The 20,215-nt window shown below is 37.8% G+C and overlaps 1 protein-coding gene across 1 annotated transcript in view; it reads left to right on the top strand.

Moving 5' to 3' along the window:
- The first annotated feature begins 766 nt into the window (after positions 1-766).
- LOC128746421 (LIM/homeobox protein Lhx2) overlaps positions 767-20,215 on the top strand; it is a 47,410-nt gene continuing 27,961 nt past the window's right edge. Inside the window, exon 1 of the mRNA XM_053843469.1 lies at positions 767-964. The gene's annotated coding sequence lies outside the window, so the exon portion shown is untranslated. The remainder of the gene's footprint in view (positions 965-20,215) is intronic.

Raw genomic sequence — 20,215 nt, 5'->3', positions numbered from 1 at the left:
GTCCACAGTCGGTCACAGCAGTGTGGAGAGGCGCGCGCGTTTCCTGCCATCACCGGACCAGTGTCTTTGCGTGCGACGGAGTGAAGATTTAGTTTTCATGAATGACATCGCGCGTTGAACGGCAAAAGCAGCACAGATTCCTCACCCGCTGGCAGGAGGAATCCCACCGGAACAGAAACATGTTATAATTATTCAAATGTTTAAGTAAACGGGAGATAAAACACCCGACTGTGACTCCGACGAGAGGGACGGGAAGTGAAACAGAAGTGGCACAAAACCGGGAAACGATAGAATGCGCCAAGTGTCAAGCAAGCCTCCAGTCAAGTTAGCAGAAAAAAAGCGAATAACAAGTGCTAAAATTTATTAGTGTTTAGAGTGGTGTGTAAGTTGAGAAGCGCGAACAAAAAAAAAACCGAATTCACTTTCGCGAGTTATTTTAATTAGAAACCGACTCAGTGAGTGCGCGAGGAAAAAAACAGAGTTGCATCGCCATTTGCACACATTGCACATGCAGAAACCTTTACTTACTGCCATAACGGTTGACAACGTCGACGACGACGACGGGAAGGAAATTTGAGAAGCTTGAAGTCAACCACTGCTTCTGCTGCTCCTGCTGCTGCTGTGCAATTCTGTGTGCGGTTTCTTGGTCCTCCCCCCCACCGGACGCCTCCGGCGTGGGTAATTCGATCATCCGGCTGGGCCCAGCTTCGATTACACACGCATTCGTTGCATTTGCACATTTGTCGGTGGATCCCACGGTCGTCGCGTCGGCACCACCACGCGGAAGGAATTTCGCAGCTTCGGCTTCGGCCGACCGGCCTTTGACGCTACTAGCAGCAGCAGCCATCATCATCATCACTACCAACAACATCAGCAGCAGCAGCTTCCCTTCATCGGTTACCATCAGCAGCAGCGGTACTATCAGCACTTTGGCAAAATAGTTGCCAACGCCGGTCAGTTATCCGTAAGTGTTTCGGTTTTCGAATTTGTTGCGGGATTGTTGCGGGTTATTTCTGGCTTCGAGGGGCAGGGTTCGATCGAGACTAAAGTGCTGTGCGAAATTGTTTTCGTTTTCTTTTGCCGAAGGACATGATTGCCTTCAGAACGATTTCTAAATATACATCCAACTGCCTGGTTGTATATCGAAGTGTTTTAGAATAGTAAGTTTCTTCTTTAGAAACTGTCAAAAACCATGCGTCGCAAAAAAACATACAATGTCTACGGAAATCTAATCGAAGTTGGCTTCGTATTTTGATATGGTTGCCAAACACCTTTGCGGTTTAATGGTAATCTGAGCAGCAGAGCAGCAAAACTTCAAATTCATACTACCTATTGACAGACAGCATACTAACTACTTTGATGAGTAGTAAGCTATACCTTGCGGTTTACAATACAATATGGTTTGGTGTTGCTATGGTGATTTGCATGCCTGTCAGTGATTGTACTGTATTTCTATTTAGAGTCTCTCACGCTTATCTGTAACTTATCTACGCTGAGGATAGATTAAATTTAAAATATCAAGTAAATTTTGACCTGGGGATAATGAGGAATTAAGGGGAAAATAGAAACATTCATTAGTCAATTAAATTTTACGCAAAACTCCGTAAATTGTATTAGATTTTACTTGACTGCACTTTACAAGAATACAGGGTGAATATTAATAACTATCAGTAAAGCCAATGGTCGCAAAAATAAGACGTTTGCATAAATGTTAATTTTGAGTGTATTTCTCATAAAGTATGTCTATAATATTTGCTTTAAATTAGTCCAATTCAAATCTTTCTTCCTTTGCTTTAATTACCAGTTGAAATCGTTGTGGAAAAGCGTTACTGCTGGCATCTTGCTGAGGCATTACATCCCAAATCTTCTCGAAACGTTGCTTGAAAGTATCCACAGTCAATCATTTGGTGCTCCCTAGTTTGCCTAGCATCCCAATCAAATGAAAATATCTAATTTATAACAGGATGAGCTCTAAATAACAAGTATTTTATAACAAAATCATCTTAGTGTTTTGTCAAAAACTTGGTCTTGGTTAAAATAACAAAAATTATAACAAAATCTGCTCTAGACATATCAAAAATACAACAAATTATGATATAATTTTATCTAGTTTATATCAAGATGAGTTACAAAAATCAGAATCTTAAAAAATAGAATCTTTGTAGAACATTTTGTGTGTCGCCAGTTTTTCTATTACATTTATAACAAACTCTGATAGAACTATCAACTGGGGCTACAATTCTGTAATATTTTTGTTGGAATCATCACCCTCAACCTGGAAACATTATGGTACCTTTGAACGGTCAGTTTGTCCCGAAAAATATCAGAAAGATGTCCTGCATTTTGCTGATATTGGTGATCCTATAGCGGGAACATTTTTCGTCCGAAACAAGAATTTCACAATCTGTCGACTCTTGTAATCTTCTGTTTTTCAGTCAAACCATGCAGCCGTTGTTTTTAGTATGGAATCAATCGAAGATCCCAGTTCCTTGGCCATTTTACGTTCAAACTGATCGGATTTTAGACTTATCACAAGTTCCCTTTTTGCGTCCATGATTATCACGACTCGTAAACGAATGAAAACTCAAAACAAACTTGCAAAAGCAGTGTTGACATTTGAATACTCTCTAAGCGAAAAATATACAGACCCATTTGTAATTAACAAATGATTGTCCGAAGTGTTAGATGATGTTTTAGACATCTCTACAGAAAGTTTCTGAAGAGAAATGATTGTGTTTAACATGCTCTTGAAGACGGCGATTCGTCAAATCTTGTTCCAATGTTCGCAATCGGAATCCAATGTTCGAAAAATAAACTCTACGGTGAAAACAACTATCAGAGCAAACCCTTTTATCATACCAATTTGAGCAAATGCTTTTCTCGATTACTCAATTGCTTGAATTTAGCAAACTTGATATTTGTTCGTTTATTTATTAAAGACATTTATTGTTAAACATCACCGTTAAGTAGCTGAAAGCACCATTTATTATGATAGATTGATTTGAAGTATGATTTAAACTAACATTCTGGCGTTAGGTTAACAATCAATGAAAAGAGACTAGTCTTCCTACAATCATGTTTCACGGAAACGTAAAGGCGTCGATAACAGATCAAATAGCATTCCTCTTTCGAGACCAGCTCCAGCCAGCCCGCAAGTTATTATAGAAACAGCTGCGAATGTGCCGTCCTTATCTGCCGTTGATCCTCATTACTCAATCACCAGTGATATTATTATAGCAGCAGCAAAACGTTTGACGTGTTCTTCGAGTGCCGGCTCCGATGGAATTTCAGCCCTTATGCTGAAGAACTGCTTGAATGCATCACTTGCATGAATATTCGACTGCTCATTGACCACTGCATTGGTGTTTTTCGTAGCGGCTGAAAAAATACTTACGTTTTTCCGGTTCACAAAAAGGGATGCAAGCGTTCCGTATCCAACTATCGAGGGATTACCGCTTTGTGTGCCTCTTCGAAGTTCTTTGAGCTGATTGTACTTGAAGCTTTGACGCAGAAATGCTCGCCATACATCTCGCTAGGTCAACATGGTTTCGTCCCAAAGCGTCCAACTACCACCAACCTTGTGGCATTCACTTCTTCTGTTTGTTTATACTGATCTACCGGCTGCATTTGGATCAAAAGTGGATCACGAAATTGCACTGGCTAAATTCGAGAGATTGGAAATTTATGGCAGCCTCCACTCCTGGCTGAATTTGTCCCGTTAAAATAGAAAATTATGTGTCGTCTTCGTTCCCAGTTAGGTCCGGAGTGCCACAAGGCAATCATCTTGGTCCGTTTCTTTTTTTCGTTATACTTGAATGATGCAAACTTGATACTGGATTGGTGCAAAAAATCCTACGCCTGCGATCTGAACCTGTATTACTTCATCAGAAAACCAAGTGGTGCTCTCTCTCTCTTCAACAATAATTAATGGTTTTTGTTGCTTAGTGTGAGACAAATCGCATGGTTTTGAAAGCTTCCAAATGCTGTGTTATTTCTTTTGGACGCAATTACTAACGCTTTACGACTATGACGTGCTCGATGGTACATCTTTATAACGTGAGAACACTGGCATGGCAAGGCATGTTTCAGCAGCGACCTACTAACGTCCTACATTCATTGACTGCCCTGAACTTTTCGGTCTTTCGCACGTAAACATCCGCAGACGTTTCTCGATATAGGCCCAGGACGAACTATGGGCTGTATGACCAATGAAAAATATGTGTCGTGTTTTTGACAATTGAATAAGAAACAATAAATGATCGAATGGTAATGAAGAATTTGGTGTTCCCCAAGGATCAGTTCCGGGTCCATTGCTGTTTCCTCCTGTCCGCTCAGTGAGCGATATTTATTTCTAATTCCCGGGTTTATTTCTAATTCCCGTCGTAGTAAGTAAGGCCATTCTAATTTTCATCATTTGTTGGATGGATTTAATGAATACTCCAAAAGTTCTTGTGCTGATTTGACTAAAACACACTTGCCTTCCGATCCGTGAACTTTGAAATCACTGAAAAGCGATTATTAAAGCACATTATTGAAATTACGCAACTGACTTTATTTCTAAACTTCGTCGTAGCATTTTAAAATTCGTCCATCAAAATTTTTCATCGTCCGAACCAAAAATCACAACAATGTTTACGAAGCTAACGCGCATGTATTTGTGTAGGACGGCATGACAAATGTTATTCTGCAAAATTTCTGCAGGTCGAGCAAGTTTTCCTGGCTGTAGAATAACGACAATGCCTTGCGTGAGTTATTTTCATTTATGAATGACGGAAATTAAAACGATCAGTCAACATTTTCTTCTTCGTCGCACGAAGAAACGTAGGAAATTTGGCTGATAGGACTTTCCTAATGATAGAAAGCATTTAAATAGATCTCAGCTCACTTTGATTGATCAAATGTGATAGACAACAAACTAAAATATTAGGGAATAACTAGTTTTGCATTGTGTGTCATAAAAATGCTGATATTTTTAATAATTTGTGTTGGATAGGACGGGAATATGCAATTACGACGATGCAGCAACATACCCTATATGAATTCCTTTACTACTACATTTCGTTCCCCATCTATGGACTCCCACATTCCCTGCCAGCAACCATGTACCATGTTAATGGTAAGTCCTAATCTGGCTGCTTCCCGTTTAAAAGACCTAAAGGCCTCTTCCACTGCTCTATGATTGATTCAGATGATATTGACGTTATCCACAAAACCAGGAAGCATGTGAGATTTCGGGGTAATATCCACATTTGCTCTTCGTATTGCGTCTTCCAAGATAATGTTAAATAGCAGATTCGAGAGTGCATCCCCTTGCTTCAATCCATCCAACATCACAAAAGCGGCTGAGCTATCACCCGCTATTCTGATGTATGATTTTGACGCAACCAGCGTCGTACAAATCACCCTAATTAGTTTCGTCGGCAAACCATGTTCTACCACTATCTGTCACCGCTCATTTCGTTTGACTGAATCGTACACCACCTTAAAGTCCACAAACATGAGGAACTTGCCTAGTAACTGACACAAGGGAAACATCTGATCCGTCGTAGAGCTTGTTACTCACCGACGAAAGACTCTGCTGACCCTAGCACCCTATAGGCAGAATTGAACAATGCATTGCATCAATAGTTTCTACACTCGAGTCAATGTCCTGCTTTGAAAATAGGGCAAATGGGGCCATCCAACCACCCCTTTGGCATTTGTTCTTCCTCCCAGATCCTGACAATGTTTCGGTGGATGAGGGAAACGCTACGTTGGCGACAAAGATGCGACAAAGTGGTACTCGTCAGAACGTGGAAAGGAACAGACAAAAGAGATGCAAGGAACTCAAATCTTGCAGGAGCAAAAGCACTAGCCGGAAGAGCAGAAGTATGCGGACTTGGGACAGCTGTATCGTTTTCAGGAAAGTTTTCGCGAAAGTTCAACTAGAAACCTTCGGCTAAAAACCGAAATGTGTGAGGATAAGAATGGCAATACGGACGGTGCGACAAGCGTGTTACGGAGGCCATCAAGCGGTGAGCTGGCCTCTTGTTTGCACCAGCTGATTGTAAGAATTATGGTTACAGAACAGCTATCGGAGGCGTAGAGGGATGGAGTTGTCTGCCCAATTAACCAAAAAGGCAAGCCGTACTGTGAGAACTATCGTGCAATCACCATTCTCAATACCGCATACCAATCTCCGGGATTCATTGAAGGATGCTCAGTGACGGATCAAATATTTACGCTACGGTAAATCCTGCAAAAAGGCAATGAATAGAGAGTTTCCACGCAAAATTATTTAATTGATTTCAAAGCTGCGTATGATACCATCGACTGTAAAGAGCTGTGGAAAACCATGCCCGACAACGTCTTCTCGCTTCTTGTTATTAGAATATTGTAGACTGAGCTTTCAGTCTGACCCTATAAGCCTCATTTTATGAAATTAAATTATTTTTTCAACGCACGTCAGAGTGTCGTTCTGAAAAATCTATACCCGAAAAGTGGTCATGTTTTGAGAGTTAATAGCTCAGCGATTTCAGCTCGAGTTTCAATATTTTTTCACCAATCGATCAAACTGATTTACCTACAACTCTGATTCACATTCGCCAATTTCCGCGAAAATAGTAGATAGCCCCATTCATTGTGCTAGAGTGATTAAAAGTATATTTTGTATTTCAACTAACATGTGGATAGCCAGTTATTATTATTATCAGAATTTTTCCATTCTCAGCAGTAACGCTGGAAACTTTCACCTACCCCGAGCTATCCGTTTTGCCAAAAAGGTTAGGCTCTGAGGTCTCACTAATCAGTTATTAATTTTTTTTGGTGTTTGAATGTTTGCTTCGGTTGGATCAGTTATGGTGGTTCAGGAACCTCCGTACAATGTTGCAGGTACCAAGAACTACCGCTTTCTGGATTACTTGTAGTTCGGTGAGCAGCTCCAACTCTTTTAAGGAGCGCAGTAGAGTACAGGGAGCTAGTCCAGTAGCAGAGATTACTACTGGAACTATTCGTATTTTCTCAAGGTGCCACATTTGCCGTAACTCCTCGGTCAAATCATGGTATTTCGTGATTTTGGTCGAGAAAGTTGATTGCACATTGTGGTCTAGCGGTACAGCAATATCGATGAGGGTGACCCGCTTCATCCTTTTGTTGTAGACCACAATGTCAGGGCGATTGGCACGTATGAGGACATCCGTGATGATCTCCCGCTCCCAGTACAGTTTTACACAGTCATTTTCCAGGACTGGGTGGGGCAGGTATTTGTAGTAGGCAAGGATGGTTCGATCACTTTGACTCAATTTGGATTCATTTGACAGTACTGTCTCAGCCGAGCAATATTTGTTAAAATGATATATTGGATGTTTGAAGAACTAGTTATTATCTACAATTTTGCTGAAGAAAGTTATGCTGTATCTCTTGTAGTTACGGTTCTACAATGCTAGTACCTCTTTAGTAACCAAATGAACGTTCATTTAGTCACTAAAGAGTTACTAGCACTGCAGCGCTGTAACTACAAAAGATACAGCAAAACTTTGTTCAACAAAATTGTAGATAATAACTAGTTTTATAAATGTCCGATATATCACTTTGTCAAATTTTGCTCGGCTGAGGCGGTACTCTCAAATGAATCAAAATTCAGTCAAAGTGATCGAACCATCCCTGGTAGTAGGGTACGTAGCAGTTTACCAAGTTGTGCTTCAAAGCAAGTTTTTGGTGCACAATCTTGGCAACAGTATTGTGGCGATTGAGGTTGGCTGTTTCTGCTAACGCTTGGTAGCCTGCAATAACATGCTCAATCGACTCCCCTACTACATTGCACTTACGGCAACGATCCTCTATGTTTTCGTGCAATAAGTACCTGCGGTAGTTCTTCGTTGCAATAACCCGGTCTTGGATGGCTACCATGAATCCTTCCGTCTTCGAAAAGAGATCACCTCGCACCAACCACGTATTTGATGCTGCTTTGTCTATGTGTGATTGTTCTAACTGATGGGGGTGCGTCCCATGCAGCTCTTTCTGCTTCCACGTTGCGATCTTTTCCTCGTCGCTTTTAAGAACGCAGTTCAGCTGATAGTCATGCTGCGCCAGGTGCAGGGCGCTAAACCCGTGGTCTGCCTCGCAAATAGTGCGGTAGATTTCATGATGATTCTGGCTTTCTACGAAATATCTCCGCAACTGTTGGATCCGTGAGGCACAAAGTGCCTGGATATCAATCACACCTATTCCTCCTTCAATACGTGGTAAGGTGATTCTTTCGCTGGCCGATTTTGGGTGGTGCGAACGGTGTTTTGTCAGCGATACTCTTAATGCTCGTTCGATCGCTTCCAAATCCGTTTTGGTCCATTTGACCACTCCGAAGCTGTATGTCAACAGCGGCACGGCAAACGTGTTTATGGCCTTGATCTTGTTGCCGGCCGAGAGAAAAGCCTTCATTATACGGTTGATACGATGCAAAAAATTTTCCTGCAGTTCTTTCTTGATCATCGTGTGGTGAATACCTTTTAGTTGCAGGAATCCCAGGTATTTGTACGATTCACTTTCAACCATACTCCGAATCTCTTCTCTAGGGCTGACGCGGAAACTTTCGGCGTCCATAACTTTTCCCGGTGAATATTGACGGGTCGATATTTGTCGATGCCCAACTTCATCCGGATATCGTTGCTGAACGTCGAAACCACCTGCAACAATTGATGCAGTTAATCCTTCGTTTCCGCAAAAAGCTTCAAATCGTCCATATAGGAGGTGTGGGTAATTTTCAAAATATTTTAAGAGGGCATAACAAGATAACAGCAAATTTATAACACATTCTGATATTTATAACACATTGTGTTACAAATCGGAAATAAACTGTTCGGAAGGGAAAACAGAAGTTTTAAGTTTGTAACAGATTCTGATAGGATAACTCATTGAGTTATATAGGAGCAATATGGCTTTGGACACTACTAAAAATATTACATATCATCACTGGCGTGCCCGGGACACACACTGGGGCACGTGCCATACCTTTTCTATAAAATAACAGATTCAATTTCTTCTTCTTGATCACGGGCTCGTACCAAAAGTGATCTATTTATAGCCAGCTCTAACAGCAAAAACTGACAACCCAAAATAAGCTATCGGTCAAATCGTATGAGCATTTAAACTACCTTCATTCAAGAGTAGTTCTGATACGGTGGCATCGTGTGCGGTATGTCGTGAGTTCAATTCCGACTGAAAGGGTGCGGTTTTTGAAAATGAAAAAATGTGTGAAAATCTTTTTCTGTTGCTATTTGTAAATGTTCCCGATAAGTAGTTGTACTATTTTTGACAATAGACAAATAACAAATTGTGCAGATTATAACAAAATTTGTTGGAAATATCTTCCTGAAAGATGTAGTCCTACGTCAAAAGGAACCTCGATTTTGGGACGGAATTTCTCATTTGTTCGGTTGTAATATGATTCTGTATGAAGGCGCATGTTTGCTGTTTCAATGCAAATCGCTCTGAAATACATCAAAGATCAGACGTATACAATGTAACTACTTTGATAAATATTTCATACAACGTATATAGCACTAATAATTTTCAAATTTGATATCTTTTTACGAAATCTATGGAAAGGTCCGTAGTACCAGGGCTTGAAAAGGGATCGCAAGTTGAATGTGACTGTCGTGAATGCGAACTTTCCGCATTCAAACTCCGCGTTTTGAACGATCATTTGACTGTTTTTTGAATCCAGTCAATCTGCCGCTTGCACTGCTGCCGTCTTACAATTCATGCGGCATCTCAGCAAACAGTCGATCTCCCGGTTTTGCTTTGCGCTTTGAAAATATAAACTGCAAACTGACTGGAAGCATACGGTGACGTATTTTTTCGTTTCTCTTTTTGTCTCCAAATCGGCTGCTCACAGTAATAGTTTGTCACCCGGACGTCGGTCCGACGCAAGCAAAATATTCGTTTGTATTGGACGGAGTCCGACCGACTTCTTCCATGCACATGTAGTGGTTGTTTTTTGTAGTATTCAATCATACGATTGTGCGGTTGCTTTTCGTTAGCGTGGTGATTGCCAGTCATTTGACTGTTTTGCAGTCATTCGCTGCTCGAAACGGTAAAGGCAACTTGATCGAAACGAAAATGTCAAAAAGTTTTAGAACGCGTTCGTTCTGCTGCGTGCAATCGGCGTTTGAATAAGTAAACTGCCAGTTGTGTTATGCATAGCGTTCGTATTCCACCTCTAAACGGACGGTGTGAACTTGAATGCGCGTTGGTGTGACTGCGGTAGAAAAAAGGATCGGTCGAAGCCCTGCGTAGTACCAATATTAAGGGGAGGGACTGTCTTATAGGCCTACGCTAAGCCTACTTTTGTGTCCTAAGACATAAACCCTTCATCTTTTTTAAGTATACCCGATCAGATGATTCTAACAAAAATATTACAGAATTGTAGCTCCAGTTGATCTGTCTATCAAAGTTTGTTTCAAATGTGATAGAAAAACTTGCGATATGCAAAATGTTTTGCAAAGATTCTATTTCGTTCTGTTACTTATAACATGCTTTGTTACATTTTGGTTATAAAGCAGGGCAGAATTTTAGTTTTTGTAACACAGCTTGATATAAACTACTTCAAATTGTATCATAATTAGATATATTTGTGATATGCCTAGAGCGAATTTTGTTACAATTTTTGTTATTTTAACTATCAACGAGACCAAGTTTATAACAAAACGCAAAGGAAATTTTGTTATAAAACGTTTGATATTCAGAACTTATTCTGTTATAAATTTGTTAGTTTCATTTGATCGGGTAACCTTTAATCTGCTTATTTGTTTTCAATTTGTAGACATTCTAATGATAGCAAGACGTTTTTTTTTTGACACCAAGCTCGTTGAAATCAGTTCTAGAGTTCCGGAGAAAATTGTTGAAAATGAAACGTCGGACCACAAAATACAGTCAGTCGCAATCATGGGTCACACACAATTGTGCGTCATTTTGGCTGCTAATTCCCGTTTAGCTATTGAGATTAGTTAGTGCCAGCAATATGCACGAAAGGGTAAATTATTCCGCCAATATTTTCGTGCGAGACGTCAGTTTTGCTTGGTTTCTGGTGGAATTTCGTTCCAAAACTTTACGTTCAGGCGTGGTTGCACATTTCACAAACACATTTTTCGTTTAGGACGTCAAATTCGTTGGGTCAATTTGTTGTAACGGGGAAATTTTGTCGGTCTTTCAGAAATGGACCTGGGAAGCAAAAAGTTGTCTGGTTTGGCAGGTGATTGGTTGATTCGTCAATTATGACAATGCTTGACGTTTATGCATTTATCAATAGTAAATATTTGAAAATGAGTTGCTTGCACTATATCGTTCAACTCGTAGAAAGATTTCTAATCGGCTGAAATAAAAGTCATTCGAATTGGTTGGAGAATGACCGAGTTATTATCACTTAAAACTTGTCATTTTTTCGTGTCGCACTTTCATTATTTGTCTTGGTCAATATTTAGTTTGCTATTTATTTATTTAGTATTGCATTTTTCATATCTGAAAAAACTTTCTAGATCTTGGGATCTTGGAACGGTGTTTCATTAGCTTAGTTAGGATCTTCCTATATTTATTATAACTTACGATGCTCCGTTGACGCCAAACCTAGTCGCAGTGTAAACGAGGTTGATGCTTGTTTCGATTCACCTTCTCAGCAACAAACCTGGATCAGAAAAACAACAAGAAAATCCATCAGAACATAACCAGAATTTTAAAATACGTTTTGCAGTATAAAATAGTTTGTTAGGCTTTCTTTAACATTAGGAAGCTATTTCTACGTATCATTAAACATCATGTTAGCCATAACCCTCGTAAGTAACACGATAAGTTGAACAAAAGCATTGCACCTCTCAAGTAGACAATCAAGAAATCCCGATTCATTAGGCTAAGAAAACACCAATTTCAACTAACAAATCCATTAGCTATCCGCACAGGATGGCTCTTTAGCCATTACCGAAAAAACCCATCTCCACCATTACCGGAGAGAGCATAACAACGTGTGGTAAGTGGCTTGTTTACTTTCAATTATGAGTCCAATCCAAGTTCAGAACTGAGAAATAATCGTGAAAAAGTAAACACACGTCCTCGAAACGAAAGCCACAAAAACTGTAGGAAGTAAGGCGGAAAGCCATAATCGAATCCATCGCATGGCATCGCCGCCATACGTTGTTGGTCGTAAATCCTGGTAAAAGGATGGTAAATAAATTAGAAGCCCAATTGATTGACGACGCTCGCCTCAAGCCAACGCTCAAAATGTTAACGACGAATTGACGATTGGTTTGTTTACTTTCCGCCTTCGGAAGTTCCTCTTTGACCGGACATTCTCGTCACAGTCGTCTGCTTGGGTTTGAAGTGTTTTCTTCTCTCCTTGAGTTGAGGAAGAGCCGTGCCGCTCCGCGGCTTTTGCTGCAACGAAAGTGTGAAATGAGAATAACAAAAAAGAATTAATTTCTAACTAAATTTACCATCAAAATTGTTGTAAATTCAAAGGAGTTGAAAGTCTTCGCTGGAACAGAAGAAACTGTCAAAACAATTCACTGAATTTTCGTGTGCGTTGCGTGGTGATAATTCAACAAATCAAAGCATACTTTGTTCGACAAAACAAACAAATTATGACGGCTAATTATCCACCACCTCCGTGGTGAGAGTAAAATCCAATTTGCACGCAAGATGCCGCACGACCGCGCCGCGGTATTGTCCGGATAATTTCCTCCAGTTCCTCCGGTTCGACTTCGTCCGGCAGTGAATCGCATGCTGCTCCGCAGCTGCTTTGATGGGGGGTGAAACAAAAATTACCATAATCTCTTTATAAATTACTGCTCTGGAGGAGGATTTTTTTTCTTCGTTGGTTCGTTCTTTTTCGGTTCATCCATGAGGGGCCGCGGAAGCCGACCGGTTCTCACAAGAATTTCCTCGTTTTTCTGCTGGCTTTTTTTTTGGTTACCGAGATGATATAGACGACGTCTGTTGCTTCTTAATCTACGAAAGCCGGCGCTTCTAGAGCTAGGGGGTGAGCGGTAAACGGAGTCCTGCCCTACTCCAGCTGGTCAGGGAGTGAGATTTCGTAACGGACCGGAAGGAAGAAATATCGGACGGCCGGCTATCCGGCCGGTAGAGTCCATTTGGTGATTTTTCTTCTGCTGGGAAACAGTTTTTTCCTCCCGCTGGTTTGCTGTTTGTTTCTTTTATGTGTGATTAAGAGTCAGATGAGGTTGGAAAAGTGATTTATGTGGAAGATTTTTCTACGTCTTTGTTTTAAGACGCACTCCGGATACATGCTTTTCACGGCGGAACAAACGATCGGGAAAACCAGCAAATTTACGGTTTAATTTTAATTCGATTTCCTTAATAAGAATAGCACTCGTTACCGCATTTATGACAGGAGCTGAGAAGGGGTGACTCCCTGTGCGATGCCTCACGCAAAGTTCAAACGCAATTAGCTTCGGGTCCGGGAGTGCACTCTCTACTGCCCTACCGACAATAAAGGTTAGGTTTCCAATTGCCAGATGGCCTACTGTGTGCCTGTCGCGTCATGGCACACTTTAATTTTCCACCCCAAACCGAGAGTCAGTGCAATCAATCGAAGTAGTAACTGTCAAAGTGGTGACAAGAAATGTCTAATGGAACGTCTTCTTGAGTCCGTCTTGCAATCAGTGCTGCCAACGCCGATTGAGCGTTTGTTTCAGGGGAGGTCCTAAAACAACTTGATGGCAATTAGGGATTGAGGGAAGAAAGAAAAATAGAAATCAATTTCCTTCTCTTCTTTTGGTCGCTTTCTACCGAAACTGTAATGGAAAGAACACGCGTGTGTGGTGTATCGGTGAAAATACCCTTTTTCCTATCATAAGTGCGTTACGTTTTTGTTGATGGCGGAGATGCAATTAAAGTTAACAAGATGTGAAACAGGGAGACGGAGAAAAGGGAAGAAGGGATAGCACCCTTTGAGTTGCTTAATTTCTTGATGAGCACAAAAATTCCCGCTTCAAATTAAAATCCTTCAATTTAAATTTAGGATTTCCTATTACGTATTATGTTTAGCGCTGTTTTGCCATCACATCATAGGGGTTTCCTCTACTAAGGCACTGTGAAGTTTTTTGGCACACGCGACAAAACCCAAGCCCAAACCCATCGATGATGATTGTCGTTATTGTCCTTGTCGTCGTCGTTGCCGGTACACAACCCGGAAAAAGGGAGCGGCGGCGACGCAATCAGAGTTTTTAATTGGATAAATTAATTGAAATTTTTACGCAGTCACTCGAAATTGCATTCTCTAAGAACAAGAGTTTCTATTTTTGTTTGGGACAATCGAAATGTCGCCCCTCATCGTCGTCTGTGTTGTTGATGCAGGCAAACATCAATCAAAGCCAAAGCCAATGCGAAGGAAGGTTGACAATAGGCAGGGAACTGGAGCTGGAACGGCTAAAAAATTCAGTGATTAAAATAATTGTTATTTTTTAGGGTTTGTGCAGGGTAAACATAATTTTAATTAACAATATCCAAGAAAATCATCATCAAGAAAAACAGTAAACAGTCAAATAATAAAATTTAAAGTCAAAAATCAAAGAAGCAAAAAATCCAATGACGCTGACTCTTAATTACCAAGTCCTAGATTGCAATTTGCACGTTTCAAGTCTCAATTTTCAAGTCAAGTCTCAAATCCAAATTTCCATGTCTCAACTAGTTCGTAAAATGTAAACGTCCCCATGCCGGCACCGGAACAGCAGGTTTCCTTGGCAACGGAAGTTGTTTGGTGGTCTAAGTAGGCGAAAGGAATTTTTTTCACATTCTCGAATAACCTGAATAAGAGGCATTTTTCTCAAGCTCGTGAATACTATTAAGTTTTTTATCTTCAAATATAGATAGTTAAATATAGTTTATAGAATAGTTTAAATTGCATTATTATTTCGGTAAAAAGATCGTGTACTGTTGATCTGAAGTAGTCGTCCTGAAGTTCCCAAGCAAATGACGGAAGAATCGGACTTCTTCCACAAGTGAGCGTTGCCTGGATCGTTTTCTACCAGGGAAAAGCTACACAAGCCTTAATTCGCACTTCCAAAGTTCCAGTTGCCATGTTCTAAGGTACATATAAGGTCTAAGTCTCAAGTCTACCGATCCAAGCCGCAACTCCCAAATCTCAAGTTGCAAGTTTAACGATGCAAAAGACAAAAGACAAAAGACAAAAGACAAAAGACAAAAGACAAAAGACAAAAGACAAAAGACAAAAGACAAAAGACGAAAGACGAAAGACGAAAGACGAAAGACGAAAGACGAAAGACGAAAGACGAAAGACGAAAGACGAAAGACGAAAGACGAAAGACGAAAGACGAAAGACGAAAGATGAAAGACGAAAGACGAAAGACGAAAGACGAAAGACGAAAGACGAAAGACGAAAGACGAAAGACAAAAGACAAAAGACAAAAGACAAAAGACAAAAGACAAAAGACAAAAGACAAAAGACAAAAGACAAAAGACAAAAGACAAAAGACAAAAGACAAAAGACAAAAGACAAAAGACAAAAGACAAAAGACAAAAGACAAAAGACAAAAGACAAAAGACAAAAGACAAAAGACAAAAGACAAAAGACAAAAGACAAAAGACAAAAGACAAAAGACAAAAGACAAAAGACAAAAGACAAAAGACAAAAGACAAAAGACAAAAGACAAAAGACAAAAGACAAAAGACAAAAGACAAAAGACAAAAGACAAAAGACAAAAGACAAAAGACAAAAGACAAAAGACAAAAGACAAAAGACAAAAGACAAAAGACAAAAGACAAAAGACAAAAGACAAAAGACAAAAGACAAAAGACAAAAGACAAAAGACAAAAGACAAAAGACAAAAGACAAAAGACAAAAGACAAAAGACAAAAGACAAAAGACAAAAGACAAAAGACAAAAGACAAAAGACAAAAGACAAAAGACAAAAGACAAAAGACAAAAGACAAAAGACAAAAGACAAAAGACAAAAGACAAAAGACAAAAGACAAAAGACAAAAGACAAAAGACAAAAGACAAAAGACAAAAGACAAAAGACAAAAGACAAAAGACAAAAGACAAAAGACAAAAGACAAAAGACAAAAGACAAAAGACAAAAGACAAAAGACAAAAGACAAAAGACAAAAGACAAAAGACAAAAGACAAAAGACAAAAGACAAAAGACAAAAGACAAAAGACAAAAGACAAAAGACAAAAGACAAAAGACAAAAGTCAAAAGTTAAAAATCAAAAGTCAAAAGTCAAAAGTCAAAAGTCAAAAGTCAAAAGGCAAAAGTCAAAAGTCAAAAGTCAAAAAACAAAAGTCAGAAGTCAAAAGTCAAAAAGTAAAAGTCAGATGTCAAATGTCAAAACTCAATCGATAGCAAAAATAAAAATAAATGAAAAACGAAAAATGAAACATGAAAAGTGGAAAAACGAAAAATGAAAAACGAAAAATGAAAAATGAGAAATGAAAAATGAAAAATGAGAAATGAAAAATGAGAAATGAAAAATGAAAAATGAAAAATGAAAAATGAAAAATGAAAAATGAAAAATGAAAAATGAAAAATGAAAAATGAAAAATGAAAAATGAAAAATGAAAAATGAAAAATGAAAAATGAAAAATGAAAAATGAAAAATGAAAAATGAAAAATGAAAAATGAAAAATGAAAAATGAAAAATGAAAAATGAAAAATGAAAAATGAAAAATGAAAAATGAAAAATGAAAAATGAGGAATGAAAAATGAAAAATAAAAAATAAAAAATGGAAAATGAAAAATGAAAAATGAAAAATGAAAAATGAAAAATGAAAAATGAAAAATGAAAAATGAAAAATGAAAAATGAAAAATGAAAAATGAAAAATGAAAAATGAAAAATGAAAAATGAAAAATGAAAAATGAAAAATGAAAAATGAAAAATGAAAAATACAACATGAAAAAATGAAAATTTATAAATGAAAACTGAAATTCGAAAACAGAAAACAAAACAAAGAAAACAGAAAAACTATGAAATGTGAAAAGCTTAACAGAAAATAGCTGATACGAAATAAGAAACAAGAAATAAGAAATAAGAAATAAGAAATAAGAAATAAGAAATAAGAAATAAGAAATAAGAAATAAGAAATACGAAATACGAAATACGAAATACGAAATAAGAAATAAGAAATAAGAAATAAGAAATAAGAAATAAGAAATAAGAAATAAGAAATAAGAAATAAGAAATAAGAAATAAGAAATAAGAAATAAGAAATAAGAAATAAGAAATAAAAAATAAGAAATAAGAAATAAGAAACAAGAAATAAGAAATAAGAAATAAGAAATAAGAAATAAGAAATAAGAAATAAGAAATAAGAAATAAGAAATAAGAAATAAGAAATAAGAAATAAGAAATAAGAAATAAGAAATAAGAAATAAGAAATAAGAAATAAGAAATAAGAAATAAGAAATAAGAAATAAGAAATAAGAAATAAGAAATAAGAAATAAGAAATAAGAAATAAGAAATAAGAAATAAGAAATAAGAAATAAGAAATAAGAAATAAGAAATAAGAAATAAGAAATAAGAAATAAGAAATAAGAAATAAGAAATAAGAAATAAGAAATAAGAAATAAGAAATAAGAAATAAGAAATAAGAAATAAGAAATAAGAAATAAGAAATAAGAAATAAGAAATAAGAAATAAGAAATAAGAAATAAGAAATAAGAAATAAGAAATAAGAAATAAGAAATAAGAAATAAGAAATAAGAAATAAGAAATAAGAAATAAGAAATACGAAATACGAAATACGAAATACGAAATACGAAATACGAAATACGAAATAAGAAATAAGAAATAAGAAATGAGAAATTACAAATGAGAAATTACAAATGAGAAATGAGAAATGAGAAATAAGAAATAACAAACGACAAGACAAAAAAAATGTATGGGATATAAGTCAAATGACAAACGAAAAACGAGTATACGGAGTGAAGGGAGCGCTTCTAACACCAAACAGAAAAGGAAATTTGAACAAGGGAGCTTCCGAAAATCGAGAAAAAGCAACAATAGATTTGGTTTTCATGTTTAAACTTTAAGTGAAAATGCTTGAAACGCATTTTTTTGATCAATTAAAAAAATCTGTTATTTTCGCCCCCCCACTTCAGTTGCCCAACACCGGAAGGACTAAAACTTTATAAAATATTTGTAATAGCCTAAGAACAAAGCAAAATATAAAGAATAAAAACAAAAGTTATAGAGGAAGACAAAAAAACGAAAAAAAGAAAAAGGAAAAGGAAAAGGAAAAGGAAAAGGAAAAGGAAAAGGAAAAGGAAAAGGAAAAGAAAAAGGAAAAGGAAAAGGAAAAGGAAAGGGAAAAGGAAAAGGAAAAGGAAAAGGAAAAGGAAAAGGAAAAGGAAAAGGTAAAGGAAATGGAAAATGAAAAGGAAAAGTAAAATGCTAAACGCGTAAATCATAAAGCTTAATGTAAAATTCTAAAAGCAAAAGTCAAAGGGAAAAAGTAGAATAAATGAAAAATAAAGTAAAATGGAAGAAAGCAAAATAAAAATAACGAAAAATAATATACAAAAAGAGGGAAAGGAAATGGAGCATGAAAAAAGAAAACGCAAAAAGAAAAAAAGGACAGATAAAATGGCAAAACAAAAAAAAATATTCCAGAAGGAAAAAGGAAAAAGGAAAAAGGAAGAAGGAAGAAGGAAGAAGGAAGAAGGAAGAAGGAAGAAGGAAGAAGGAAGCAGGAAGAAGGAAGAAGGAAGAAGGAAGAAGGAAGAAGGAAGAAGGAAGAAGGAAGAAGGAAGAAGGAAGAAGGAAGAAGGAAGAAGGAAGAAGGAAGAAGGAAGAAGGAAGAAGGAAGAAGGAAGAAGGAAGAAGGAAGAAGGAAGAAGGAAGAAGGAAGAAGGAAGAAGGAAGAAGGAAGAAGGAAGAAGGAAGAAGGAAGAAGGAAGAAGGAAGAAGGAAGAAGAAAGAAGGAAGAAGGAAGAAGGAAGAAGGAAGGAAGAAGGAAGGCAGAAAGAAGGCAGAAAGAAGGAAGAAGGAAGGAAGAAGGAAGAAGAAAGAAGTAAGAAGGAAGAAGGAAGGAAGAAGGAAGAAGAAAGAAGGAAGAAGGAAGGCAGAAATAAGCGGCAAGAAAAGAGAAGGAAGAAACATTTTTTTGCCTCCTGATTTTTAAAGGGAGGGAGTCTGACAAAAACTTTAAAAGTATCTTGCAATAGTTCAAGTAAAAAGTAAAAAGTAAAAAGTAAAAAGTAAAAAGTAAAAAGTAAAAAGTAAAAAGTAAAAAGTAAAAAGTAAAAAGTAAAAAGTAAAAAGTAAAAAGTAAAAAGTAAAAAGTAAAAAGTAAAAAGGTAAAAGTTAAAAGTTAAAAGTTAAAAGTTAAAAGTTTAAAAAATCGAATATTCTCTGTCACATCCCGTGCATCATGTAGCTGCTCATATCGGTAGATATGTTTGAGCACTTCTTCTCCATGAGCCTCGCCCGATACGGGCGGGTGAAAAGCGATGCCGTCACATTGCACACCCTTCCGGCAACGGGACAGCTATCTGCATAGCGTTAACTGGGCTGCCAACGACTAGCAGCAATAGCAATAGTGCGACATTCAGTCGGAGAAAAAAAATCCTTTCATGTCGACAAACGGCTACTTAGATCGGATCGCTCGCTACTACGACGAGTCGTTTCGGTTTGCATAATGGTTGTGATACGGAGATATGGAAACTCGCAGCCACGCAGATTTGTACCATGCTAAACCCGACCGGCTGGGTGTTCTTCTTGTGGTTGGAGCAGTTCTGGTTGTTTCTGGAACCGTTTAATCCATCATATCCAGTTTCACTGGTGGGTTTCGAGACTGATTCGTTGTGGAATAATTTCATTCTGGACTATTCAGTCAACATTCAAATGCACATGTTCAAATTTTTATTTGACATCAAAGTATGTCAATATTAGCAATATTTCCTTTGGGTAATTGTTTCCAAAGCATTGCGCTTTTTTGTTTAAATATCCTGAATACCAAACCGTAAGCAGGCGGCAGCACCTACTTCGCGCTTGTTAACATTTGTTAAAACTCCAACAAACGTCAGTGTTCAAACAAGAACCGCAAATTTGTTTGCGTGATAAACGACAATTATCGAAATCAGACACGAAGAAACTTTCTCCCCAAACCGTGAATGCGACGTTATATGACGGCTTGGCTTGACTACCGAGCCTCACGGTGGGTGATAAGACCGACCTTCGTCTGCCGCCCCGACGTCGTCGGCCCCGTG

This window comes from Sabethes cyaneus, chromosome 1, assembly GCF_943734655.1.
Source record: "Sabethes cyaneus chromosome 1, idSabCyanKW18_F2, whole genome shotgun sequence".
Lineage (NCBI taxonomy): Eukaryota > Metazoa > Arthropoda > Insecta > Diptera > Culicidae > Sabethes > Sabethes cyaneus.
Note: the sequence above shows the minus strand (reverse complement) of the source record. Positions and strands in the feature narration are given on the sequence as shown.